Here is a 7,326-nt window from a genome sequence, read left to right on the forward strand (position 1 = left end):
TTGTCGTCGGAAATGCCCTTTTTCGACGGCAAATTACCGTCGGAAGTCGTCGGAAAAACGCTGGTTGCAAATAGTTTTTTTCCGACCAGTCCGTCGGAAATAATGTATTTCCAACGCCCATGTTTCGTCGATATTGCTTGAATTTCTGTCGGAAATGAATTTACAAAATGGCTATACAAATTCATTTACAACCATAAGTTTGGTCGCAAATACTTATGCAACAATCGGAAATAGTTTTTTCTCGAGATCTTTTGTTATGCAATGCTATATATTTTCGACCAATGGCTATTTGTCAAAAATAGTATTTCCGACCCTAAATTACTATTTGTGATCAATATAATTTATCGGAATTGTGCATTTCCAACATCGAAGTGTGTCGAAAAAAATGTTTTTCTGACTACATTTATAGCAATTATCAAGAGTAAAAAGTCGTCGGAATGTATGAATATTTTGTAAAAGAAATATAAAAAATATTTCCAATGAGAAATTGTTGTCCGAAAAATAATATATATTATCATTAGGAAAAGACCAATGTAACAAATTCCAAAAACTCATTACAATCCTAAGATATATCCTATATCAATAGTCCTCAAAGCCTTCTTCCAACCAAATAAGGTGTTTGAATGCAGCTTTCAAGTCTTCAAGTGACTTGTATATAAATACGGCTTCCTTGAAATGCAAAACCTTATCCCATGATTCAAGCACACTTACATACAAACAGTTATGATCCTGAATTGAAAACATATAAATATTCTTTTGGATGAAAAAAAAATATTATGAGGAATCAAAGACATAATACATGCCTTAATTGAAATAAAGAAACAAGTGATTGAACTAAATTTTACACATTTAAACACCTATATTCCAAGATTTCATCTTCACTCTCCTTTGGCACATGCCCTAATCCTTTATCACTGAAGCTCTCTGACTCTGGCCAAACTCCTGCCAAACTAATAAAATAACTATAAAATAGTATACAGAAAAGGACCAGAGAAAACAAAAGATTGAAGCCATACAAGTGTCAATCACACCCACAATGTGGAAGCAGCAATTGTCTCTATATAATGTAAATTGAAAATTCTTTTCCCTCTTAATTTCTAATTACGACTTAATTCCAAGTCCTAATGGACTGGAGTTAATTACATGGTCCCTTAAGCTTCTTGGTCCTTTTATGAAAGTTTAACAGAACTTGAGATAAGAAATTCTTAAACTTATCAACAAAGGAAAATAACACTAATTCCATATAATTAATTCATGCTAAGGAAATATGAACCCCACTCCAATTCCATTACATTTTATGCATGCTAAGAAAATAACAAAATAATCAATCCTGAGTATAGAGGTGTTGAAGTATGCCCCAACCTATGTCTCTCAGTGTGAAAACCCCACCACTCAATGGCCCTCCGAAAAAGTCCAAAAGCCAAAACTTGACCCAGTTAAAAGTATACATAATAGTAGTTCAAAAATCCTTTATACTATGAAGTATTAAAAAGTTCTCTTCTTTATGACATTTATACAAGCAGCTAGAGCACAAAATAAACAGGGGGCTACTTACAAGTCCCAGCATTCAGAAATCCCTAAACTCCCATTCTCGTAAGCACTTGTCAAGCTCTGCTTCATCCCGAGAATAGGTATGCACAGCCACACCCAATCCAGCTAGGTCTTTCACCATGACATACGTGAATTGAAAAGAGAGCAAGACCAAAATCCATATAATCAATTTCAACAAACAAACCTAGTTTAGAAGAAACCCATAAGACCAATTGAAAAACTTTCTAAGAAAATGAGAGAGAGAGAGAGAGAGAGAGAGCCCAATTCCACGAGTGCCAGAGGTGACGAGGGTAGTCTTTCCCTTGAAAGAACATCTGGAACTTTGTAAGGCTACATGAAAAGAAATAGCGAGAGAGAGATGCAAACGATATAGGGAGACCCGCGAGGAAGAGAGGTACTTACCCACGAGGAAGAGAGGTTCTCCGTTGACGATGAGGAAGAGGAAGATCGAGGTTGAGTTTTCCTTGCGTCTACAGAGGGAAAGAGAGAACGGGGTTACGGCGTGTAGAAAAGATAATGGGGTTAGGGCGTTAGTTCCCTAATTTTGTTTGTGCATCGAATTTTTTTAATTTTTGCTAGGAGCGGGAGTTTCTTAATTTTTAGTGAAAAAATAGGCGGCAACAAAATTTTTAGAGGGTCTTTTTTTTTTTTTTTTTAGAGGGTCGAATACATAAAAAATATATATATAAATTTATAAGTAATTAAAAAAAATTAAGAGTTAATGTCCAGCAAATATTATCAACAAAGAAGGATGAAATAACAAATAAAAAACAAAAAGAAAGCCTAGTGGCACGCATGTGAGCTCGTGACAAGAGATTAGTAGTAGTCTAGTAGAACATAATCCAATTCTCAATTAAAGAACAAGTTTATGTTGTGGTACCAATAATAAAACAAATTTCAAAGGTACTACCTTTTGTTCAATGAGAAGTGACTGCTATATAATTAAATTGTGTAATCAAATCCTCAATTGGATATTCCAAGTTAGGTCCTTCAGAGGATGTCATATAAAAATAAACTATAATGTTCTCTTTGACCATGTATTACTTTATTTTAGAAATGTCATGATTCATATTCACAATTTCACAACATAAAATGTGTCTAAATTTATTTGTATGATAAAAAAAAAAAACACTATTGATATATATAGTGTACATGTATAACTAAAAGATTGCATTGAACTATAACCAAATGATGATTTTATAATTTATTGAAATTGGACATTTAAACTTCATTTAAGTTTAACTTAGTAATTAGTATATAAAAAAGAACATAAATTTAAAGTAACCACGCATTACACCAATTAATCATTGGCTAGTGTGGTATTGATTTTTTTTTCAAATGGTGAAAATTTGTCAAGTTTGAAACCCCTTTTTACTGTCAATACAAAGAAAGTAAACACATATAACATTAGATGATCATAATAGTAATAATATTAAGAGAAAAAAAACATTGGAATGGTGGAAAAGTATAAATTGGGTATTAGATAGTCTTTTCAGACAACCACTAGATGCCCTCTCAAATAGACATCCTTTTGCGAGAGCTACTGATTGCCCTCAAAAATAAAGAATCAATTCCGACGACCTCTAATTTCCGTCGAAGCTCCCTTGGAAATGGTTATGGTTTCCGACAACGTGAACATTCCGTTGGAAGAAAGCACAACTATTACCGACTAAGATGCCTTTGGTCGTAAATAAATGTGGCGCCAATTTTTCCCGCTAAAAAATAGTTATTTCTGACGACAAAAGCACTCTTTTCCGAGGGCAATTTGGGTGTCGGAAATGGTGAACACCTCATTGATGTATTTCCGACGAATGGTACTTTGTTGTCGGAAATAGTGTTTGTTCCGACGATATTTGGAGTCCCTCGGAAAAAATTGGTCGCAAATGACTACTTTTTTTGTAGTGCATGTGATAATGATGCATACACAAACGATAAGGATTATATACCTTTCTATTGGATACATCCAACGATAGTTGACAAGACCAGCAAGTAATGCCTCTTCTGGCAAGTGAACCATCACGTGCATCATACTTGTGAAGAAAGCTGGAGGAAATATCATCTCAAACTTGCATAGGACTTGGACAATGTCATGGCGCAACTAAAACATGTCCGTTTTTCACAAAGTTTTTGCCGTCAGTTGGGAAAAAAATCTGGACAACAAAATGATTGGCTTCACTACATCTTCCGGCAACAGGTGTCGAATACCAACAGGAAGTAGGCGTTGCATAAACACATGACAGTCATGGCTTTTAAGTCCAGTAAATTTACCCCCGTCAACATTCACACAACGTGCGATATTAGAAGCATACCCATCGGGAAACTTTACTGACGATACAAACTTTAGAAACTCTTTCTTGTCACTCGGTTTCATAGAAAATAATGCAAGATCCCTTCTAGCTTTATCATTGTCCCTATTCATCCATAAACCCCTTCGTATGCCCATTCTTTCCAAATCAAGACGAGCTTTGATCGTGTCCTTTGTCTTCCCCTCGATATCTAGAATCGTGCCCACCAATGTGTCGAATACATTTTTCTCAACATGCATCACATCTAGATTGTGCCTCAATTTTAGTTTCGACCAATATGGGAGCTCAAAAAACATAGGCTTGTGCGTCCAGTTCATATGTGTAGAAGGTCTGATACGACTAACTGTTGTCCCGAATGGAGCAAAATCCAACCGGTTAAGCTGGTCCAATATCTCATCACCGGACCATTCTCTGGGTCTAAGGCGACACTCTGTGTTCCCGTCGAACTCTTTATCTTTTTCCCTCCACTCATGGTCCCATGGCAACCATCTATGATGACCAAGGTAACAAACTTTTCCAGCATGCCAACCAGAAGTTACATCTTCCTTGCATACAGGACATGCCATATAACCTTTTGTGCTCCACCCAGAAACCATTGCATATGCTGGAAATCATTCACAGTCCACATAATCGCTGCCCGCAAAGTGAACATCTTCCCAGCTTGATTTATCGTATGTGCGAACACTGTTTGTCCATAAATCCTTCAGCTCATCAACCAGCGGCCTTAAGTAAGCATCGATTGACCTCCCAGGATCCTCAGTTATCAAAACAGTCATCATCATGTATTCTTTTTTCATGCATTTCCAAGGCGGCAAATTATATGGGAATACGAAAATCGGCCAAGTGCTGTGGTGTTGGTTTAGAACCCCATACGGATTGAATCCGCCAGTGGCAAGTCCCAATCTAACATTTCGGGGATCAGCAGCAAACTCGGGGAACGTTCGATCGAACTCTTTCCATGCCTCCCCATCTGCAGGATGCCGCATCACATCATCGTCTACCCGTTTTTCCTTATGCCATATCATGTATGTGGCAGTATGCGTCCACATAGGTTTCATGGGCAAATAACGCATGACTTTTTATGGGATCTTAGTCGTCCTATTCTGAGATGTCATCTTGAACCTCGACTCATTGCATATAGGACATGTATCCAACGATTCATGCTCTTTGTAGAATAACATGCAATTGTTTTTGCAAGCATGGATTTTTTCATAACCCAATCCAAGACCATTCAACACCTTCTGCGCCTGTTTATGGTCTTTCGGCAAACAATTGTCCGTCGGAAGCATTCTCTTGAAAACCCCCAAAAAGTAATCGAAACACAGGTTCGACATACGATACTTTATTTTTCCGTGCATTAGCTCCACAATGGCCGTGAGAACGGAAAAGCTCTCGCACCCCGGGTATAACTCTTGGTTGGCATTTTTTAACAATTTCTCATATTGTTCAAACTCCGCACTGTCTATTGGTGTAGGCACATCATCTTGCTCTTCTTGATTCATGTTGGTCGATGCAAATGGAAAAACATCCTGTATAATATCCATGACTTGATCATTAGCATCCACAATAGGTTGAACATTGTCCACTCTTGTGGCATTTGAAGACGAAGCATGTTCTAATTGTTCCCCGTGAAGGTTCCAAATGCTATATGTTTCAATCATTTCATTCCTTACTAAATGAAATCCAACATTTTCAATTGTCTCCCATAACGTGTTGTTGCACCTCCTACAAGGACAACGGATTCTAGTTGCACCCGGGTTGTGTCTACGTGCTAACTCAATAAAATCCTCGATTCCATCCAAGTATTCGTTTGCGCATCTGTTCGGGTTCTGTATCCACCTTCTCCATAATTCCTGAAACCAGAATCACAACACAACAATCACAACAACTTCATACGAAGTTATAATGTCACCTTATGCCTCCGGTAAGGGTCCTATCCCATTCGGGAATACATACTCCTGCCACGTAACCTACGACTACATGAGATTAGATTTCGACATGGATGAATTTGCAAGATCTCGCCATAGTTCTTGAGGTGGCCATAGGTATAAATACCTACATACCACCCGAAGAACGTACCGAGATGACAACGAAATATCCACAATCGAAAGCTAATCCTGTAGCCATAGATTACGTGACAATACTATGCATTACCAAACTGTCCAAATAATGGGACAATTCAAGAATTAATTGGACCGCAGTCATGCATTACGCATCCATGCACGAAATCCAACTAATCTCGAACGGGAAACTAAGTGTTACTAAACATAAAAATAAAAGCACGAAGTTAATTTCAATTAACTTCGTACATCACAACAGATTGTACTACGTTACACACAATTTAACAACATAATATAAATATAACTTCACAAGAACATTTTAAACATAACAAATTAACATTATTAATATATAAAACGAATAAAATACATTCTCAATCGTTCTCCACCAATCGCTAATTACAAATATCCCTAACGAAAACAAACTAAAAAACCTTAGTACGAACTTAAATTAATACTTTTAAACTAATGACGAAAAATACTTACCCAATCAATGTATTGAAATCCCAGCAGCGGCAGAGAGGTTGAGAGAGAGGCGAGGCAGAATGCTTTGTTTTTGCATTCTGCCTCTGCAATGGCAGATTTCTAATATGAAGAAGAAGGACTTTGCGCGACAAATACATACATTCGTCGCGCAAACTTCCGTTGCAAAAAACCAAATCGTCCGTCGCGCAAACCGTTTTTCGTCGCGCAAACACCTGCCGACATCTAACTTTTGCGCGACGCTGGTACTTTCCATCGCACAACCTTTCGTTGCGCAATATTGTCGCGCAAAAACAAAATTCCGTCGCGCAAAACATGTATTCGTCGCGCAAACGTGGAACTTTATGCGACGAAGAGTACTTACGTCGCGCAAAAAAAATATCCCAACCAGGTCATTTTGGTGCCAAAAATAAAATATCCCTCGTTCTCTTACGCGACGAAACATCTTCCCGTCGCCTAAATAAGGGACCCACTGGTATCGTTTTTTGCGCGACGAACCAATGTTCCGTCGCGAATGTTGCCTTTAGCGAATGTTTCGTCGTGCAAATGTTTCGCGCAAAAAAAATTCCCCGCTTTTTAACTCTTTTGCGCGACGAAAAATTATTTTGTCGCGCATATACATTTTGTGCGACAAAAAGTTTTGATGGCGCAAATTTTCAGTGGATTGTGCGACGAATAATTTCTTTCGTCGCACGTATGGTTTGCGCGACGAATTATTCTTCGTCGCGCAAATGGTGAAACGTAGTAGTGAATATGGCAATCAAGGCAAGCGGTCATGCCCTTTATAACTTGGCATGTGGAAACCTCGATGTTTCCAAGAGCCAAGGAAAGTGTTGTGAGCTCCCGGTACTAGTCCTTTGAAAGCTCACTGTTGGTCTCACAGAAACAAATGCAAATTTAACTTTAAGAAAATATAGCCAAATTGCAGA

At 37.9% G+C, this 7,326-nt stretch overlaps 1 pseudogene; it reads right to left on the reverse strand.

Annotated features, from left to right (window-relative positions):
• Positions 1-3,667: 3,667 nt before the first annotated feature.
• LOC148919608 (uncharacterized) lies at positions 3,668-4,843 on the reverse strand (annotated as a pseudogene).
• Positions 4,844-7,326: the final 2,483 nt, after the last annotated feature.

This window comes from Prunus mume, linkage group LG2 (genome assembly GCF_029339155.1).
Source record: "Prunus mume cultivar Tortuosa linkage group LG2, ASM2933915v1, whole genome shotgun sequence".
Classification (NCBI taxonomy): domain Eukaryota; kingdom Viridiplantae; phylum Streptophyta; class Magnoliopsida; order Rosales; family Rosaceae; genus Prunus; species Prunus mume.